This window comes from Haliotis cracherodii, unplaced genomic scaffold (assembly GCF_022045235.1).
Source record: "Haliotis cracherodii isolate W230 unplaced genomic scaffold, xgHalCrac1.p SCAF_4, whole genome shotgun sequence".
In the NCBI taxonomy this organism is placed as follows: domain Eukaryota; kingdom Metazoa; phylum Mollusca; class Gastropoda; order Lepetellida; family Haliotidae; genus Haliotis; species Haliotis cracherodii.
The window spans coordinates 8487696-8507728 of NW_027266297.1; the positions used below are offsets into that span (position 1 = coordinate 8487696).

At 40.8% G+C, this 20033-nt stretch overlaps 1 long non-coding RNA gene across 1 annotated transcript; it reads right to left on the reverse strand.

The window, feature by feature from the left end:
• Positions 1-1181: 1181 nt before the first annotated feature.
• LOC139480504 (uncharacterized) lies at positions 1182-19758 on the reverse strand. Its single transcript, XR_011654421.1, has 3 exons — positions 19675-19758; positions 15349-15483; positions 1182-1261 (listed from the first exon to the last, which is right to left on the reverse strand). It is a non-coding gene; the product is annotated as an uncharacterized lncRNA (long non-coding RNA).
• Between the last annotated feature and the right edge of the window lie 275 nt (positions 19759-20033).

Here is a 20033-nt window from a genome sequence, read left to right on the forward strand (position 1 = left end):
ATCCAATCAGTGGGATGACCAACAAATTTCTGTGGCAATGTAAGACCCATTTATTATAAGACTAAGGATTGTGTGGTATCTACCCTCGATGTCCGTTCACTGATCCACAATAAATTCCCGCAACAATACTCACTTCTGCGAATAGTTCCGCCACACTCTATCAACTATTGTCAAATGGCTACAGAAGTTGTATCCGTCTGTGTTCACGAAATAGGTGAAGCAGACCCTCTGAACACGTCTCATGAAATGTTGTAAGTGTGGTCACAAATCATTCTGAATGGTACCTTAATAAGTGACGTACAAAAACATAAAACGTCTCAACATATCAAGGGGGCACTGGTGGCCCAGTCGTTAAAGGCGCCGCGATTCGCTCTGAAGAGTTGCGTCCCTTGGGCACGCCAGAAACCTATGATTGTGGGTTCGAATTCCGGTTCACTCCGATTATGTTTCTAGGTTTGTCAGCACCAAACCCGTGTTCGTGGGTTTCACCGAAGTGGTAAACGTCTGAGACTTGCATTACTTCGGGCTTTCCTCCCGAATTAAGCTGACACTCCGTGATATAACTGGAATACTGTTAAAAGCGGCGTTAAACCCAACTCACACACTCACTCAACATAATCAACCTCGTCGCGTGTGTGTCAGAGTGATGTAGATGGAGCCGGAAGACAAAGGTGCACACGCACATGTTCCTTCATATCATCACAATAATTAGAAACATATCTATCTAGACTTAGTTGCTAATAACATACATGTATGTTACGTTGTTCAGAAGCCAGCATCGATTTTAACTTCAATATCAGAAGTAATGAACTGAATCCATTTGTGGGTTTTATTATTTCAAGTCAAATATTTAAAGACAGACAAATGTATTATAAACAGGGGAAATATTGTACTGTGACAGCTCATTTCGCGAAATGAACTCTGATTGGTCAACACTATATTATTTTGCCATTATTCACAGCTTTATTTAACATTGTAATAAACTTCAATGGATGTAACTAGACTTTACTCCAAATGAAAATATAAACAGGAAGTAGTGTGTTCTACTCACACTGTTTCCTGAAGTAAATGATGACGTCATGTATCAGCGTTGTCTGTCCCAGATCCAATCTCCACCATGCAGCTTTTGTCCCAGCATCAGTGTAGTCTGTATGCATGCATGTTCCACTGCCGCTAATTCCAGTTTTTATCCCATTTACAGCATTGCCAGGTGGGTAATAGCTGCTACTGGCTGATGTTTGTTTGTCGAGTGCTATATTATCTGTCAAAACATACATCCGAATTAGTTCACGAATAACATCGTTTCAGAACAACCGAAAAAGGAAAATACAACTCGGTTACGTCAATGCATAAATTACTAGTAATTTTCAGTAGTACTCTTTGTAGTATGCTAATACAGCTGTGAGACATACGTGTCGTCATTATATATGCTGTGACATCACTGTACCTTGGATGACGTCATAGCTAGCAGAATGCAGATAAAAACCATCTATAAATATGTTAATAACCAAATGCAATAATCATTGTTATACTTGTTTCGCCATGCCGATAACACGTTTTTCGAATTTGCGTTGGCAATTATCAAGAAAAAGATTTCCAAACAATAACATCACTTGACAAATTATGATTTCTCTTTTATTCTTAAATGAATGAATAAATGAACAGCCAACTTATCCACTTACACTTATTGTATTGTTTTTACTAAATACCCTTTCCATATTCACTAGAAATATTTGCCATGGGCAGAGTCCTTTGTACGATTCCGACTATGTCATTATTAGCAAATGTTTACGAATCACTCGAAATAATGATGATACCAGGTGTTCTCGGAAAGGTGGGCGTATCCTGCCCCATCGGCGGCATCCGTTACAAACACATGCACATGCAAGTCACGTAGAAAAACACGGGAACATTTGGTACACGTCAAAATAAGGAGTAGCATCGGCCATCGTTTTGTCACTGATCCTGATGCGTCAACTTTGGAAATCAACGTGTCTACCATAAAACGTCTTGAAAGCTTCATTAAATTCTGTATTCAATATTTTAATGTGCTTTTATATTGTATACTTCACGCTCGTAATGATTTTTGTATAACTTAACTCTTAACTGTCATTCCCATAAATAGCCAGATAACGAGGAATGCATCAAATCAATAATATAACCTGAATTAGATATACCATAGACAGCCATCCCATCCAATTACGCTAATTGTATTTAGAGTTAGAGAGAGACACAGAGAGAGAGAGAGAAAGAGAGAGAGAGAGAGAGAGAGAGAGAGAGAGAGAGAGAGAGAGAGAGAGAGAGAGAGAGAGAGAGAGAGAGAGAGAGAGAGAGAGAGAGAGAGAGAGAGAGAGAGAGAGAGAGAGAGAGAGAGAGAGAGAGAGAGAGAGAGAGAGATTCCTTATTTCCTTCAGATGTCATTCCGAAGATCACAATGAAAATATAATCAATTACACGCGGTTAACACAATAAATAAATTGATTGATTAGTAAAAATATTTTATAGGTGTTCGGGCAACTAGGCCCATTTACACCTTGCCCATAATAAAGGTTTGCGAAGTACCTGGATATTTTATAAAGTATCAAAACTGCCACACGCTTTAATATAAGCGAGAATGACATTCTGAACATCATGGTGAACAATATTCCTAGAACAGAAAATACCAGACAATGAGAAGTCAATATTGAAAACTGTTAGTGCCTCCACCATGACCTTACGCTGATTAACATACTTTTGGCAATGCAATAAAAAATGAGCTACATTGTCAAGCTGATTACACACTGTACAATGTGCAGAAACGTCTTTATTAATAACATTTAGATAGGCTCCAAGACCACAATGCCCAAGACGAAGTCTGGTTAAGAGAACCTCCTCTCTCCGATTATTTCTAGATATGTGTAATTTAGTGATAACAGGATCGATGCCAAAGAGATGCCGTCCTTTTAAGGATGATGCCCATCTCTGCTGCCATTTTGTTTTAGCATGGGCCATACTGACGGTGCCTAACTCTGCAGGAGAAGGTAAAATTGCGTCATCCAGTTCGGAGTCATCAAAGTCTAGTGCAGCTTTAGCCAATTTATCAGCTTTCTCATTTCCAAATAATCCAATATGAGCGGGGATCCATGAAAATTCAACATCTAACAGATCTTTACTTAAGTCATTATAAAGGACGAGAATAATGTTGACCAAGTCCTGCCTTGCTGAGGAAGAACCTAGCCGAATTGCTTGTAATGCACTGACAGAGTCACTGAAAATTACCGCTGAAACAGGCCTTAAAAAAGTAATCCAACGCAATGCTTCAATGATTGCTCCTAGTTCAGCAGAAAATACTGATAAGTGATCAGCCAATCGGACAGAAAGTTCTCTCTTTTCATTAACAATGAATATACCAGCACCAACACGACCAGACACTGGGCACTTAGAGCCATCAGTGTAAATCTGCATAGCATTCAACCATTGTAGACTTCGGATATGTTCCTCAGCTATAGCTTTAACTCGAGGAGCTGGCTCACATTTATTTACCTGCTCCAGGACATCAAAATATACTGATGGTAGTCCAAGCAGCCATGGAGGCTTTTCAGGCAGAATAGTAGGGTCATCTATTGGAACATCACGCACAGTATGATTGAAAGCCGTTCTCTGAGATCGCATCCCATAAGGCCCCATACCATTTTTCCAAGTGTCATGAAAATATTCTATACAATCATTCAACACAGTTGACGTTGAGTGTTTTTTCCCAAAAGATTTCAATTTTAACATATATCTAACGTCTAACATTTCACGCCTGAGATCTAAAGGCATTTCACCAGATTCAACCTGTAAAGCCTCAACAGATGTGGTCCGGAACGCACCAAGACATAATCTTAGGGCTTTCGACTGAACAACATCAAGTCTTGCTTTTTGTGTAGCACATGCAGATCCATAGCCCTGGCAACCGAAATCAAGTCGAGATCTAATGAGGGCTCTATATAACATTAACATACACTTCCTGTCTGCACCCCATTTGGTACTGGAAATGCTTCTCAGAAGGTTCAGGACTTTATTGCATTTCTGAATCAGATAGTCAATATGTGGTTTCCAGGTGAGCCTCTTATCAAACCAGAGACCTAAAAACTTGACTTTGTCGACAAACTCCAATTCAGAACCGCACAAGACTAATTTGGAATCGTGAGGAATCTTTTTACGAGTAAAAATGATAGCAGAAGATTTAGAAGCTGAAATCTTAAAACCCCAATGAACACACCAATTCTGTACAAGATAGAGAGATTGTTGAACGACTTTGAATACAGTGTCAAAATTACCGGACCTTTTCCACAAAGCTCCATCATCGGCAAACTGTGATGTTTCAACCAGGATATTAATATTCTCAAACAAATCATTTATCATGACGTTAAATAATGTTGGGCTGATCACACTTCCTTGAGGAGTTCCATTCTCTAAAATATAAATATCTGACAGTGACGTTCCAATGCGAACTTGTATAGTTCTACCCGTTAAGAAAGCTTTTATCCAATCAAGCATACGTCCACAAACTCCAAGGTTATACAGTTTAATTACCAAACCTTCCCTCCACAACATGTCATATGCTTTTTCAATGTCCATGAAAACAGCCATTAAATATTCAGTGCTACCTAATGCCTTTTTAATGTCAGTTTCAAGTCGGACTAAATGATCAGCACAAGATCTATTTTTTCTAAATCCTGATTGAACTTCTGAAAACAGATGGTTCTTTTCCATGAAGTACACCAGCCGGTTATTTACCATTCTTTCCATTATTTTACACATGTTAGAGGTAAGAGCAATAGGTCTGTAGGATGTGGCTTCAGTAGGATCTTTACCAGGCTTTGGAATTGGAACTACAATTGCTTTTTTCCAAGAAGAGGGAAGTTTGCCTTCAAACCAAATATTATTAAACAGTAAAAGCATGGTGTCAAGGCTGATACGGGGAAGATGTTTAAACATATCATAGCATAATGAATCATCTCCTGGAGAAGTATTTTTCCGTCCAGAAATAGCATTCTTTAATTCCTGGAAACTAAATAAGGAGTTGTAATCAGCAATATGAAATGTTGGACAATGTAAGATGTCCGAGAATTCAGATTCAAGTGTTTCTTTATAGCGGAGAAAATCGGAGTTAAAGTTATCTGTACTCGATACTTTTTGAAATGACTTAGCCAGTGCATTACTCTTGTCTATATTTGATGTTGCAGGCGTGACTTTACCAATAGACGGAAGAGCACGATGTGAACTTGAACTACCAGAAATCTTTTTCACTTTCCTCCATACTTGGGATAGAGGTGTATTGTTATTTATAGAACTGGTGTAATTGGACCATGACAAACGTTTTGCTTCAATAACAGTTCTTTTCAGTAATGCGGAAGTGTGCCTATACTCAATTAAATCACAAGGCAAAGCCGATCTTTCAACAATTTTCTTTGCCCTCTTCCTGGCATCATGTGCTGATTGACATTTATCAGTCCACCAACAAACAGGCGGTTTAAGCGGACGTGTACCAGAACTTCTGCCTATAAATCTATTGGCAGCATCAATAATGTTAGAGACAAAGCATTTGGAAAACTGCTCCATATCAATTGAGTTTAGAGCAGGCGTGATTGTGTCAGAGCACAAAGCAGTAAACGCAGACCAGTCAGCTTTAGAGAAAAGCCACCGCCGAGGGGTACCACTCAGATCAGCGATTGGGTCAAGTTGAAGGCTGGTAAACACAGGATAATGATCACTACCAAATGAATCCTGCAAATATACTTCCCAATCACAATGTGGAGCCAGTTGTGGACTGACAATGGTCAAATCCAGGGCCGAAAAAGAAGCAGAAGCCAAGTCATACCGAGTCATAGAACCATCATTAAGAAGGAAAAGATTCTTTTCATCAAGTAGTGTCTCAATGGCTTTACCTCCAGCATCTAACTTACTAGCTCCCCACAAAGGACTATGACTATTAAAATCACCACACACAACTGTAAGATTGGCTGACACGGTCAAAACAGAAATATAGTCATTATAGGTAGCAAGAGCATTATTATAGACATTAAAAATGGAGACGGATCTTTTGTCCTTCAAATGAATGGTGACTGCATTCGCTTCTAATTGGGATGGTGGCAACGTCAGTTCATTAAATGACAAAGTGTCCTTTATGAGTATAGCACAACCACCTCTTAAACCAACCTGACGATCTTTACGTAGGCAGACATAACCTTCCCAACGGAATTGCTGGTTAGGATTCAGGAACGTCTCCTGAAGACAAATAACATCAGGCATAGGATCAAGACTGTTAATAAAAACCTTGAATCCCGGACCATTAGCATTTACTGATCGAGCATTCCACTGAAGGATCAAGAGAGCCATAAGAAGGATTAAGACTGCCATTGTTGACCCTGAACCATGCTCGTCAAATCATCCGGGGACAAATGTAACCCCAAGAGGGACTGGGCAGCTGACGCTATCATCTGAAGACCATCAGTCTTGAATGCACGAGTAGTGCCAAGATTGGCAACTATACAAATAACAAAGTTGAGAAAATCAACAGGAGATACATTGTTTAAGAGAGGTGTGCAAGACGATTCAGGCAAGATGTCAACAACAGGATCAGTCTGACATTCAACTTCCAGAGACTCAGTCTGAGTACTAGCAGTCACCATGACTGGAGAAGACACAACATCAGAAATTGTAACAACCTGAGACAGTGGTGTAGCTGCAGAAGGTGGTTTAGCTGCAGAAGGTGGTTTAGCTGCAGAAGGTGGTTTAGGGACTGCTGGAACCTGAGCGACATTTAAATCTCCACGCACCTGTCGAACAGCCTGAGAATAAGACAACTTACCCTCCACTCGGACTTTCTGAATCTGGACTGCTTCCTGGTATTTAATGCAACCTTTGTAAGCCGCAGAGTGGGCACCACCACAGTTCTTACATTTAAGGGAACGTTCATTGCACTCCTCGTATTTGTGCTTCCCTCCACATTTAGTGCACACATGATGAGTGCTCCTACACTTAGCAGAGACATGCCCAAAAGACTGACACTTGAAGCATCGCAGAGCAGGAGGAACATACATCCGAATAGGAAATCTCTGGAAGAATATAACAACATGATCTGGTAAAGATTGGCCAGTAAACGTAAGTAGGACAGATTTGGTGGGAACTTTATCAGGCCCACGAGTCAGACGCACAGCAGAGCACAATAATGGTAACACAGGCTTTAACTCATCCTCAAGTTCATTCATCTCAATATCCAGATCAATACCATAGATGACTCCACGTGTTCTCATTAATGAATCAGGTTCATGTACGGTGACAAAATGTTCATCAAGTTCGGTGATCTGCAAAAGTTTTTTGGCAGCCTCAACAGTTTTGGCTGTGACACTAACATCACCCCTGGCCATCCGCTTAACACTGACTATTTCTGTAGTGACCTTAGTCAAGGCTCGAGCCAAAGCACGCTGTGTCATAAGTTGACAGAGGGTCGTTGAACCATCATCATATTCATCTACATCGGCTTTAAAGATGACAGTGGTTGATTTGACCTGCGCTGGATCATCAAATACAAAAGTAAGATCAGACCAAGCAGTAGGAGGTACAGTAGTAGGGGGCTTGGCAACACAGGCCTTTTTAGAAGTACCATCTGGAATACGACCAATTCGCTTCCTCCCTGAAGCCACCACTTTAAATCCGTCCTCACATTCCATTCTGTTGTCAGCCATTGCCGAGGACAATCCCCAACAACTGACTGTAACAAACAGCAAACACCAAATAAAAATGAAAAGTGTGAATGCAGTCCAACAGGAGAAATCAAAACCAAAAGAACCAAAGAGGAAGGAACATAAACAGTCAAGTGTGGTGTAGAACACTAGACAAGTTGCTGAGAAGCAAAAGACGTCCGAACTCGACGGCTGTCAAGACCGAACCGTAGTCAATCACAATAAATAAAGGCATAACATATGTACAATTACGCACTGTTCTGAAGACATGTTCGTTCATTAAAAGTGTGCTCCATAACGCACCCGGAGCCTATAGATCGCGCTTCACGTGCACTCGTGTTAGTTTTAAAAAGGAATCTGTTCTCCAAAACACACACGATGCATACCGATCGCATCGCCTGAACACACCAACGTATGGCTGTGACTGCACGTGAAATGTGAGGATGTGAGCAAATATAAGGCGGTAGCGCGCATCAGTTAGTTAGTTGGTCATAGTTCGCTAGAGAGCGGGTTAGAGTTCGCTAGATGGTTAGTTAGATGGTTAGACAGTTGGCCAGAGTTCGTTAGAGAGTTCGTTGGTTAGACATGGCGTTAGACAGTGTTAGACAGTGTTAAGACTCCCTTAGGAGTAACTGTTAGAATTAGCATTTAGTTTCTTTCATTTGAGGTTGATTCATCTTTCCTTCATATAATAACAGGTAATCACGTTTAGTTCCTTATAGGTCTTCATAGTTTTATAACAGGTTATCACGTTTAGTTCCTGGATACCACAAAAAAGGTAAGTCATACAAATTTTACATTAGTTTTCATTTAAGTTAAACCACGCTCAAATATTCAGTTCCACTGCGCAACATTTGGTAGCAGAGCGTGGTTTCTCTGGTTAGAATATTTTAGTTTTGTATTAGGCTTTCGTTAGTTTAGCATTAGGTATAGCTGACTGTTACATGCAAGCATTATGTCGCAGTTAGGGTCTGCGAGTAAGGCGGAAATAGAAAAGGATACTTCTTCAGACGTAGCGCTGAAACAGTACACTTCTGAGCTTGAGCTAAAAATAGCTAAACTTAAGCATCAGAAAACTATTTCAAAGTCAGCTTTGACAAAATCAAAGAACAAATTGTTGAATTTAGTTGAACTTGAGACACCAGATTGTAAGACAATTAGGAGTCTAATTGATCAGGTAAGTTTTCTGCAAAGCAAGGCTATAGGTCTCATAGTGGAATTACTAGAAGCCTACAACTGGGTTGGTGACCTAGAGAAAGTTCAGAAAACTAGTAAGGAGATAGAAACTGTTGAAGATGAAATTGAACTTGCCCTTGATAAGGCTGAAACATTTCTTAAGAATAGATCACATGTTAGTTCGGACGCAAAAAGCATTCAGTCAGAAATGTTAAGGTCTCGCCAATTCGATGCGAATCGGTCGCATGACTTGGACAGTGGTGGCACTGGACAAATCAGTAACCAAGGTTACAAACATGCTGCGTTCAATTTAGGCCATTTTCAACAAAGGTCAAATATGGATATGAAACGGACACCAGTCCCAGATAACACAAAAGGGTGTTATACAACTTCAGGTAAGTCATCTAGGCAACACAATTTAGGTGAAGACATGTGGAAACAATTGAAGAGAGTTTCCATTCCAGTATTTTATGGCGATGTCAGAGAATATGAAGGCTGGAAGTCTGCTTTTATGGCATGTGTTGATAAAGCTCCAGCCACCAATGAATATAAACTTCTGCAATTGAAGCAGTACCTTTCCGGAGAAGCAGCACACATAGTTGCAAGGCTAGGTCACAGTGCTTCGGTCTATGACGTAGCCTTGGAGAGATTGGACAGAAAATATGGCGGCAAGAGACGCCAGGTAGCATTACAATTGGACGAAATATACAATTTCAAGCCAATACGATTAGGGAATGCTAAGGATATGGACAGATTTGCGGACATGCTTGATGTAGCTGTAGTCAGTCTGAGGGAATCTGATAAAATAGAGGAACTTGGTAGTGGATGCTTGTATTCACTACTGGTTAAGAAAATGAATGAGCCTATGATAACTCAGTTCCACAGATGGTTATTTGAGCACCAAAGACAAGAGTCTGTTGAGACGCTTAGGGAATGGATTCTGCAAGAAGCAGAGTTCCAAACGATAGCTTCAGAGGTAAAACATGGAATAGCTGATAGGTCAAAGACAACAGACAAGAGAGATAGTTCTAAGAAAGGAACATATGCAACCACACACAATAAAACTAGGGCAAGGCAATGTCATGTGTGTCATGAAGCAGATCATGACACTTCAGATTGCACAGAGTTTAAATCTATTGGCTTGCCTAAACGCTGGGAAAGGGCAAAACAGTTAGGTTTATGCTTTCGTTGCCTTGATATCGGTCATCTGGGAAGATCGTGTAGCAGAGTTTTGAAGTGTGGGATTGATGGTTGTAAAGCAAATCATAACAGGTTACTTCATGATCAAACCAAAGTTACAAGCAGTGCTAGGGCCGTCAGTGGTAATGTAGAGATCAAACATACCACAACAAGAACACCACAAGCAGGTAGGTCAGAAACAATCACCATGGCAACTTCTAAGCAGGAAGGTCATTACCTTTCACTTAGGACAGTTCCTGTTATCCTGAAAAATGGTCAGCACAGAATGATGGTTAATGCCTTGCTGGATGATGCCAGCACGCATACTTACATCAACGAGGATGTAGCTGCAGAACTTGGTGTTCAAGGTCAGACACAGCAAGTGTCAGTCAATGTCCTCAATGACAAACAGGAAATATTTGATAGTATGCTAATTGATATCGGCTTAGAAAGTACTGATGGTTCAGTTGACATGAACATCACAGCTTTGACAACTACCAAAGTAACAGGTAGAATGGAAGTCATTGATTGGCGAAAACATGCCAAGGAATGGCCACATTTGATGAAAATAAAATTTCCAAAGGTAAGTTCTCGTCCAAGAGTTGACATCCTGTTAGGTATGGATTATTTAGAGCTGCATTCCTCTCTTAAAGAGGTCCGTGGAGCTCAAGGAGAGCCTGTGGCTCGGTTGACACCCTTAGGTTGGACCTGTGTTGGTGCTGTATCAGGTTCAGACAAAACACATGTAGCAGGTTCCTTCTTCATCAGAAATACAGAAATAGAAGCAATCGCAGATACAGATATTGAATCTTTGATTCACTCATTTTGGGAGTCTGAAAGCATTTCTGGTTTGACATCGATTAGAAGCATTGATGAGAATGATGCAGTTAAGGCTGTAGAACAGTCCCTTGTTTACAAAGCAGACAAATATCAGGTTGGCATTCCATGGAAGGAGGGTCATGAGAATCTGAAAAACAACTATGACATGGCATACAATCGTCTTCTTAATTTAGAAAGGAAGTTGTCAAAGGATCAAACGATTTCGGGAGCCTACAATGAAGTCATAGAACAATACCTGAAAAAAGGTTACATCAGAAAGGTACCTGAAACAGAAATAGATCAAAGTAAATGGTACTTACCACATTTTCCAGTCATTAAACCAGACAGAAGTACAACAAAGGTAAGAATCGTATTTGACGCATCTGCAAAGAATAAAGGCATATCTTTAAATGATGTCATTCATCAAGGACCAAAACTCCAGAATGATCTATTTGAGATCTTGCTTCGTTTTCGCAAACATCCTGTTGCAATCATTTGCGATATTGCTGAAATGTACCTTCAAATTGAAGTCGCTCAGGATGACCGTCCATATTTAAGGTTTCTTTGGAGGTCTATGGATCTGAACAAAAAGCCAGATGTGTTTGAGTTCTCAAAGGTTGTGTTTGGACTAAATTGTTCCCCCTTTTTAGCTCAGTATATCACTCAAGAACATGCTAAGTCCATGGAGAAAGAACTTCCACTGGCTGCAGCAACCGTGGAAAAGTCAACATATATGGATGACAATATGGATTCCGTTGACACAAATAGCAAAGCTATAGAGCTTTACAAACAGCTGTGGAGTACAGCAGGTATGCACGCTCGTAAGTGGGTTTCCAATTCCGTGCAAGTTCTCCAAGAAATACCAGAAGAAGATAGACTGAAAGAGATTAATATTCAAATGAGTGAATTGCCATCTGTAAAAGCACTGGGCTTACTCTGGAATGCAGAATCAGATGAGTTTAGATTTTCTTTCATGTACTTAAAGCAGGATATCAAGATGACTAAGAGGAACTTCTTGAAAGAAACTGCTAAGCTGTTTGATCCTCTTGGGTTCTTAGGTCCATTCATCATTAGGGCAAGGGTTCTTCTGCAAGAGATGTGGATATCAGGTGTTAACTGGGATGAAACCCTCAGTCCAGATCTGGAACAAAAAGCATGGTCTTGGTACCTTGAAATTGAAAAGTTGTGTTCTGTTAAAATTCCAAGGGGGCTTGAGGTTAGCTTAGATACTTCAAAGATGAAGTTACACGCATTTGTAGATGCTTCAGAGGCAGCATTTGGAGCTGTGGTATATTTAGTAACCACTCGTGAAGATGACACAAAGTCGAGTTATCTAGTTGCTTCCAAGTGCCACGTTGCTCCCCTCAAGGCAGTTAGTATGCCTCGATTGGAGCTGCTTGCGGCAGTTCTGGGTGTAAGACTGTTACTGGCTATAACAAAGGCATTAGAATTACCTTCGCAGCGTGCAACGCTATGGTCAGACAGCCAGAACGTACTGTGGTGGATCAAAAGACAGAGTCGATGTTTTAAGCCATTTGTAGCAAATAGGATTGGATACATACAGGAGCATACAAACATCAGTCAGTGGAAATACGTACCATCCAAACTGAATGCTGCAGACATTCTTAGTAGAGGTGTAGACGCTGAAGCACTTTTGACAGAGAAATGGCTGAATGGACCTGAATTTATGACACATGATGAAACTGAATGGCCGAAGCAAACCATTCTCATGGACAATACTGAGACATCAGAACTGAAGAAGCCTTCTTCTCAAGTAAACATCGCCATGTTTACTAAGTCTGATCCAATCTCTTGGAGATTAGCGCCAGCTAGATTTTCTAGTTGGAAGAGATTGTGTAGAGTGTCGGCATGGATCTTTAGATTTCTGAACAACGCTAGGGTTCCATATTCACTTAGGAAAAAGGGTGAACTTGATCCTGAAGAAATTGAGGACGCCGAAACTACAATTATGGTCAGGACTCAAAGAGAAGAATTTTCTGATGACTACTCGTCACTGATGAGGAAATCAAACTTGACTTCAAACAGCAAGTTGTTTGGCTTACAGCCTTACGTTGATAAAAATGGGTTGATGAGGACAGGAGGGAGACTCAGATTTGCTGACATATTGTCATTCAGTGCCAGATTTCCAATTATACTCCCTAGACATAGTTGGGTCACCAAACTGATTGTCAAGTTTTACCATGAGCAGGTCAATCACACAGGTACGAACAGTACGTTATCAGCAGTTTCATCTAGGTTTTGGATTATTTCAGCTAGAGAGGAAATCCGTCAGTGGGAAAGAGAATGTTCTTGGTGTAGACGACAAAAAGCCAAACCAGCGCACCAGATAATGGCAGACCTACCGAAGATCAGAGTGAGGTGTACAATGAAAGCATTTGTGACAACAGGTGTGGACTATGCAGGTCCCTTTTTCACTGTACAGGGTCGAGGCAAGAGTAGACAGAAACGTTATCTCTGCCTTTTCACATGTTTATCAACCCGAGCGGTTCATTTAGAAATGGCATTCGGTTTAGACACGGATTCCTTTCTGAATGCCCTGTTTCGTATGGCTCACAGACGAGGTATGCCAAAGGAGGTAATCTCGGATAATGGAACCAACTTTGTTGGTGCTGCAAAGGAGCTGAAGCAGCTCATTTCTGGACTAAACTCGGATGTGATTAAGTCAACCTTGGCAAACAAAAGTGTGAAGTGGTTGTTTAATCCTCCACACGCACCATATTTTGGAGGTGTTTTCGAGTCATTAGTGAAGTCAGCAAAACGGGCTATCTATGCTATACTGAGTTCAGGTGACGTCAGTGATGAAGAGCTGATGACAGCCTTTACAGGAGCTGAAGCTCTTCTGAATTCTAGGCCTTTGACCTATCAAAGTGCACATCCACAGGATGATGTGCCTCTTACGCCCAACCATTTCCTACATGGTCAGGTGGGTGGAGATTTCGCACCAGAGTTAGACTCTACCTCGTTCAGCCCAAAGAAGCGATGGAGGAGAGTTCAAGAACTCATCAGACATGTGTGGAAACGATGGATGAGGGAGTGGCTCCCGACTCTCAACATTAGAAAGAAATGGTTTACACCATCCAGAGACATACAGGTTGATGACGTTGTCATTGTGGTATCTCCAGATACTCCTCGTGGAGTTTGGCCTCTTGGCAGAGTTCTCAAAACGTATCCTGGAAAGGATGATCACGTGCGCGTCCTTGATGTTCAAGTTGGCAAAACAGTCTTGAAAAGACCTATCACGAAGGTCTGCCCTCTTGAATGGAGTTGAGTTCTGAAATCGTCAAATTGGATAACAGCAACAAATGTACATACTCATAGATTCAGTTTCCTTTCAGTTTCTTCTAAGTTTAGTCGGTTTTCATGATAGACATGGATCTATCATGGAGGGGGGCATGTTCTGAAGACATGTTCGTTCATTAAAAGTGTGCTCCATAACGCACCCGGAGCCTATAGATCGCGCTTCACGTGCACTCGTGTTAGTTTTAAAAAGGAATCTGTTCTCCAAAACACACACGATGCATACCGATCGCATCGCCTGAACACACCAACGTATGGCTGTGACTGCACGTGAAATGTGAGGATGTGAGCAAATATAAGGCGGTAGCGCGCATCAGTTAGTTAGTTGGTCATAGTTCGCTAGAGAGCGGGTTAGAGTTCGCTAGATGGTTAGTTAGATGGTTAGACAGTTGGCCAGAGTTCGTTAGAGAGTTCGTTGGTTAGACATGGCGTTAGACAGTGTTAGACAGTGTTAAGACTCCCTTAGGAGTAACTGTTAGAATTAGCATTTAGTTTCTTTCATTTGAGGTTGATTCATCTTTCCTTCATATAATAACAGGTAATCACGTTTAGTTCCTTATAGGTCTTCATAGTTTTATAACAGGTTATCACGTTTAGTTCCTGGATACCACAAAAAAGGTAAGTCATACAAATTTTACATTAGTTTTCATTTAAGTTAAACCACGCTCAAATATTCAGTTCCACTGCGCAACACGCACAGTTTATCAAATTCAGATACCTAAACGAAGACAGATATTCACTAAAAGATATATATCAAAAGATGCTTTAGTTTGTACAGGTACGAGGCGAATTGTGGTATAATAGTTTCCCAGGTGTGTTGATCCAGATCAAGTAAGTCAATGAGAGAAGAGAAAAACGCATTTCTTTCTGATATAAGCGCTTCACAATGTAAAATAATGTGGCTGTCATAGTCGAAAGAATGCCTATTACTGAGCATGCACTCATTCGAATGTTTACTGCGTGATGAGACTTTCACACAAAGTTGTAAAGCAGGTCGATATTCCGGGTACAGAAAAGCTAAATGCCCAAGTACATGGTCTGTTGAACTAAAGTTTATGACAGCTCTTCCTTTTGTTGATATACATGAAAGTCACTTAAACATGTACAGTAGGAAATATTTGCTGAACAAAATATAATTAGTCTTTACGTTTCTGACATGTCGGTCCTGACCACCCTCTTTTGCAGGTCGTTGCTCTGCATCCATATGTAGGATCACACGCTGTCTGCAGGCAGTTACAGGTGTAAGCACACTTGTTGCCATATGTCCCTTGCGGGCAGCGGGCTGTAACAGGAGTATGATATGTGAGATCTATGACACTCGTAACACAATGAACTGCCTGTTGCAGACATATATCTCAGTAACACAGGTGGTCGTATTTACCATCAAGATATCTTCCTGTAACATACGTTTAGTCTCAAACACAGACATAGCAATCGGAAGCTACATGTAGCAAAAACGTCTTGTACAAGGTAGTGACATAAGTAGCCGTATGTGTCATCAAGGTAACAGAAATATTATATAAGAGATAGACAGTGACCCTGGTAGCCGTATGTTCCATCAGGTCATCTGTTTGTAACGGAAGTATTATGCCAGAGATAGATAGTGACACTGGTAGCTGTATGTACCATCAAGACAAACCCTTTAACAAACGTAATATATCAGAGATAGACAGTGACCCTGGTAGCCGTATGTTCCATCAGGTCATCTGTTTGTAACGGAAGTATTATGCCAGAGATAGATAGTGACACTGGTAGCTGTATGTACCATCAAGACAAACCCTTTAACAAACGTAATATATCAGAGATAGACAGTGACACTGGTAGACGTATGTATCATCAAGGGAACTGCCTGTAACAAAAGTATTACATCAGAGATAGACAGTGACACTGGTAGACGTATGTATCACCAAGGATGCTCCGTGTAACAAAAGTATTAGATCAGAGATAGACAGTGACACTGGTAGCCGTATGTATCACCAAGGAAGCTCCGTGTAACAAAAGTATTACATCAGAGATAGACAGTGACACTGGTAGACGTATGTATCACCAAGGAAGCTGCCTGTAACAAAAGTATTACATCAGAGAAAGACAGTGACACTGGTAGCCGTATGTATCACCCATGGAGCTGCCTGTAACAAAAGTATTACATCAGAGATAGACAGTGACACTGGTAGACGTATGTATCACCAAGGAAGCTCCGTGTAACAAAAGTATTACATCAGAGATAGACAGTGACACTGGTAGCCGTATGTATCACCAAGAAAGCTCCCTGTAACAAAAGTATTACATCAGAGATAGACAGTGACACTGGTAGCCGTATGTATCACCAAGGAAGCTCCGTGTAACAAAAGTATTAGATCAGAGATAGACAGTGACACTGGTAGCCGTGTGTACCATCAGGGCAGCTGTCTGTAACAGAAGTATTACATCAGAGATAGACATTGACTATGAACAGGTGCCTGTAAAGAAAGTACTGTATCAGCGAGCAAGTGGAGCAGGAGAATAGCAATACCATCGTAACTAACACAGACTTTGATCACCATGTCAGGTAATGATCACCAGCTATACTTAGCAATATAAATAGCAATATCCCATTTACATTACATTATATACAATAACGGGTCACGTCAATAGTTGTCCTAAGTAAATAATAACTGCCGTGCAAAAGAAAATATATACACAGCCATGATTGATAGTGGCTAAAAATGAAATACCCAGAAGTAGTTATTCGATGGTAATGTGTTTGATAGGGTTATCATAGTTGTGTTTTGATACCTTAAGTTTGTCGTGTTTCGGCATCTGTTCACAGCCTAGTAACGTTTTGATAAAGTTTTTTTTTTCAATATTAATGTTTAAATCCAATTTTAATGTACACTTTCCTTTGCCGCGGTAGTTTACATGAGGTTGAGTGTTATCCGCTGCTTCATGTCTGGTTAGTATACAGTGTACTAATGACCCTTGAACCGGAACTGCTCTTTCATCCTTATCACTTCCTCTATCTCACGACCGAGTATCATTGTCGTCACATTCCCGCTCAATAGACACCTAGGACGGAGTTTATATGAATTACATTCGCAATGTGGACAATGGCAGCACAACGCATAATTTTGAGAATTGATTTTCTCTTTGTTTGAATTCATTTGAGTATGAAACCCTACAGAGTGAGGGTCAAACTGTATGAATACATGGGCTTGCAGAATCATTCATTTCCGACGTGTGATTGCGTAGGTGATTTGTGTTGTGTGCACCTTCAAAATGGGGTTAAAGAGGAGGAAAATATGTAATTCCGTTATCAAGGGGTTCATCCAACTGACGCACTTTTCTAGCATATTCTAGATATTGCACTGATTACAAAAGATGTGTTATCGTTACAATTAGAATTTAAATAGTTCAAACAGTCTGCCCTGTCTATTTCAGGTGGAGCACCTGTGGTGATTATGCATTCTCTAGAAATGTCAACAGTGCCGATCTTTTCTTTGTGTTGTTTGTTTGTTGTTTAACGCCGCACTCAGCAATATTCCAGCTATATGACGGCTGTCTGTGAATAACCGAGTCTGGACCAGACGATCCAGTGATTGACATCATGAGCATCGATCCACGCAATTAGCCAAGTCAGCGAGCCTGACCACCAATCCCGTTAGTAGCCTCTTACGACAAGCATAGTTGCCTTTTCCGGCAAGCATGCGTTGCTGAAGACCTATTCTACCCCGGATTTTCACGGGTCGATCTTTTAAATTTTGTCGATATTTTGCCACACAGTCCATCAAGACAGTGACAGTCATCAAGTCATCAAAATAATGAATGGACATATAAATTTGGTCGAAAAACAGTTTTGATAGCACTATAATTGCGTCAAGATTAACAGTGAATCTGGAATGTTGTGTAATCGAGTATATTTGGCCATTGCTCTCCGAAAACGTTTACGGTAATCTCATAAAGACAATCAAAGCCCTTAAACTCTCTAGCGAGTTTCATCGCCTCGACTGTCACAACATAGACACTGTGGTCTGTCACAACATAGAGACTGTGGTCTGTCACAACATAGAGACTGTGGTCTGTCACAACATAGACACTGTGGTCTGTCACAACATAGACACTGTGGTCTGTCACAACATAGACACTGTGGTCTGTCACAACATAGACACTGTGGTCTGTCACAACATAGACACTGTGGTGTGTCACAACATAGACACTGGTCTGTCACAACATAGACACTGTGGTCTGTCACAACATAGACACTGTGGTCTGTCGCAACAAAGACACTGTGGTCTGTCACAACATAGACACTGTGGTCTATCACAACATAGACACTGTGGTCTGTCACAACATAGACACTGTGGTCTGTCACAACATAGAGACTGTGGTCTGTCACAACATAGACAATGTGGTCTGTCACAACATAGACACTGTGGTCTGTCACAACATAGACACTGTGGTCTGTCACAACAAACACACTGTGGTCTGTCACAACATAGACACTGTGGTCTGTCACAACATAGACACTGTGGTCTGTCACAACAAACACACTGTGGTCTGTCACAACAAACACACTGTGGACTGTGACAACAAACAGACACTGTGGTCTGTGACATCACACATGCATGCATGCATGAATACATACACGCCATGTGGCATGACCTCTCTCCAGGCAGACGCTCTTGCTACTAGTGCATGTAGGCGGACTCACTGAACGCTATCGCGACATATACACACTGTAGAGTATCACAGTTTGTGGGTACCACAGAATATGTACACTGCTGTCATAGTATAAATAGGTTCTGGGTCATCTCTGCATACATAAATGATAGGCTATCATAGCATATGCGTGTATACACTGTGGGCTATCATAATATACATAATACATTTATATATACAAACACACAATGTAGGTTTTAGCTGAATATATATACTGTATGTTTGCAGCATGTATGCAATGTAAGTGGAGCTGGAGTGAGTTGGATTTAACGCCACTTTTAACAGTATCCCAGATATATTACGGCGTGCCAATAGTGATCTGGGTGTCAATACATTAACTACTTTGGTTTCCTGTCTTAGACGACTGAGCCGCCGGGGCCCTGTTATCACTGCATGTATACACACTGTAGGCTACCATCGTATATTTACACTACAATAAACGATCAATATCCATATCATCAATCAGGTTCAACATAAGCTATTGTTTGTCCTGGTTTGGCGACGTAGCATTGGATGTATTTTTTCCAAATATATAGTTTCATGGTATTTACTAAAAGAAATATAACTTCTAATTCCAACTATTTCAAATATGCCCCGATTCCCTTGTTTGAGTGAATTCGCATACACCAAGGGACATCCGTTAGATTTTCTACAGGAGAAGACGCAATGATAAAACCGCCTTACTGATCACATGACATTCGAGGGATTCATCTCCTTCGTTATTACACAATATATACAAAATATTTTCCTCTTATTTAGTTATAATATGGTCACTTACCTGATGTCAGGTTCAGGAGACAGACACAAAGTAGGACGGCGAGCCTGACCGCCTCCATAGCGGCGAGTCTGTACACCAGGAAGCTGTTACGGTCTTCGCCTGACTAGATATCACATATAGACAACTGAACGTCTCTGAATGAATACTAGTAATTACTCCACCCCGACAAAGTTCCGGAATCGCTGCGTTTGCCCATGCGCACCTTTCAGACAAGGATACATATTCAGACAAGGATACATGTGAAAGACATTGTGGACCTACGAGTGATCTTAAGACAGCACCATAAACCGCTTGACCTTAGGTTGTATATCACACTTCAAGCTGTCACTTGCCTAACTGCATTTCCGAATTTATTATTT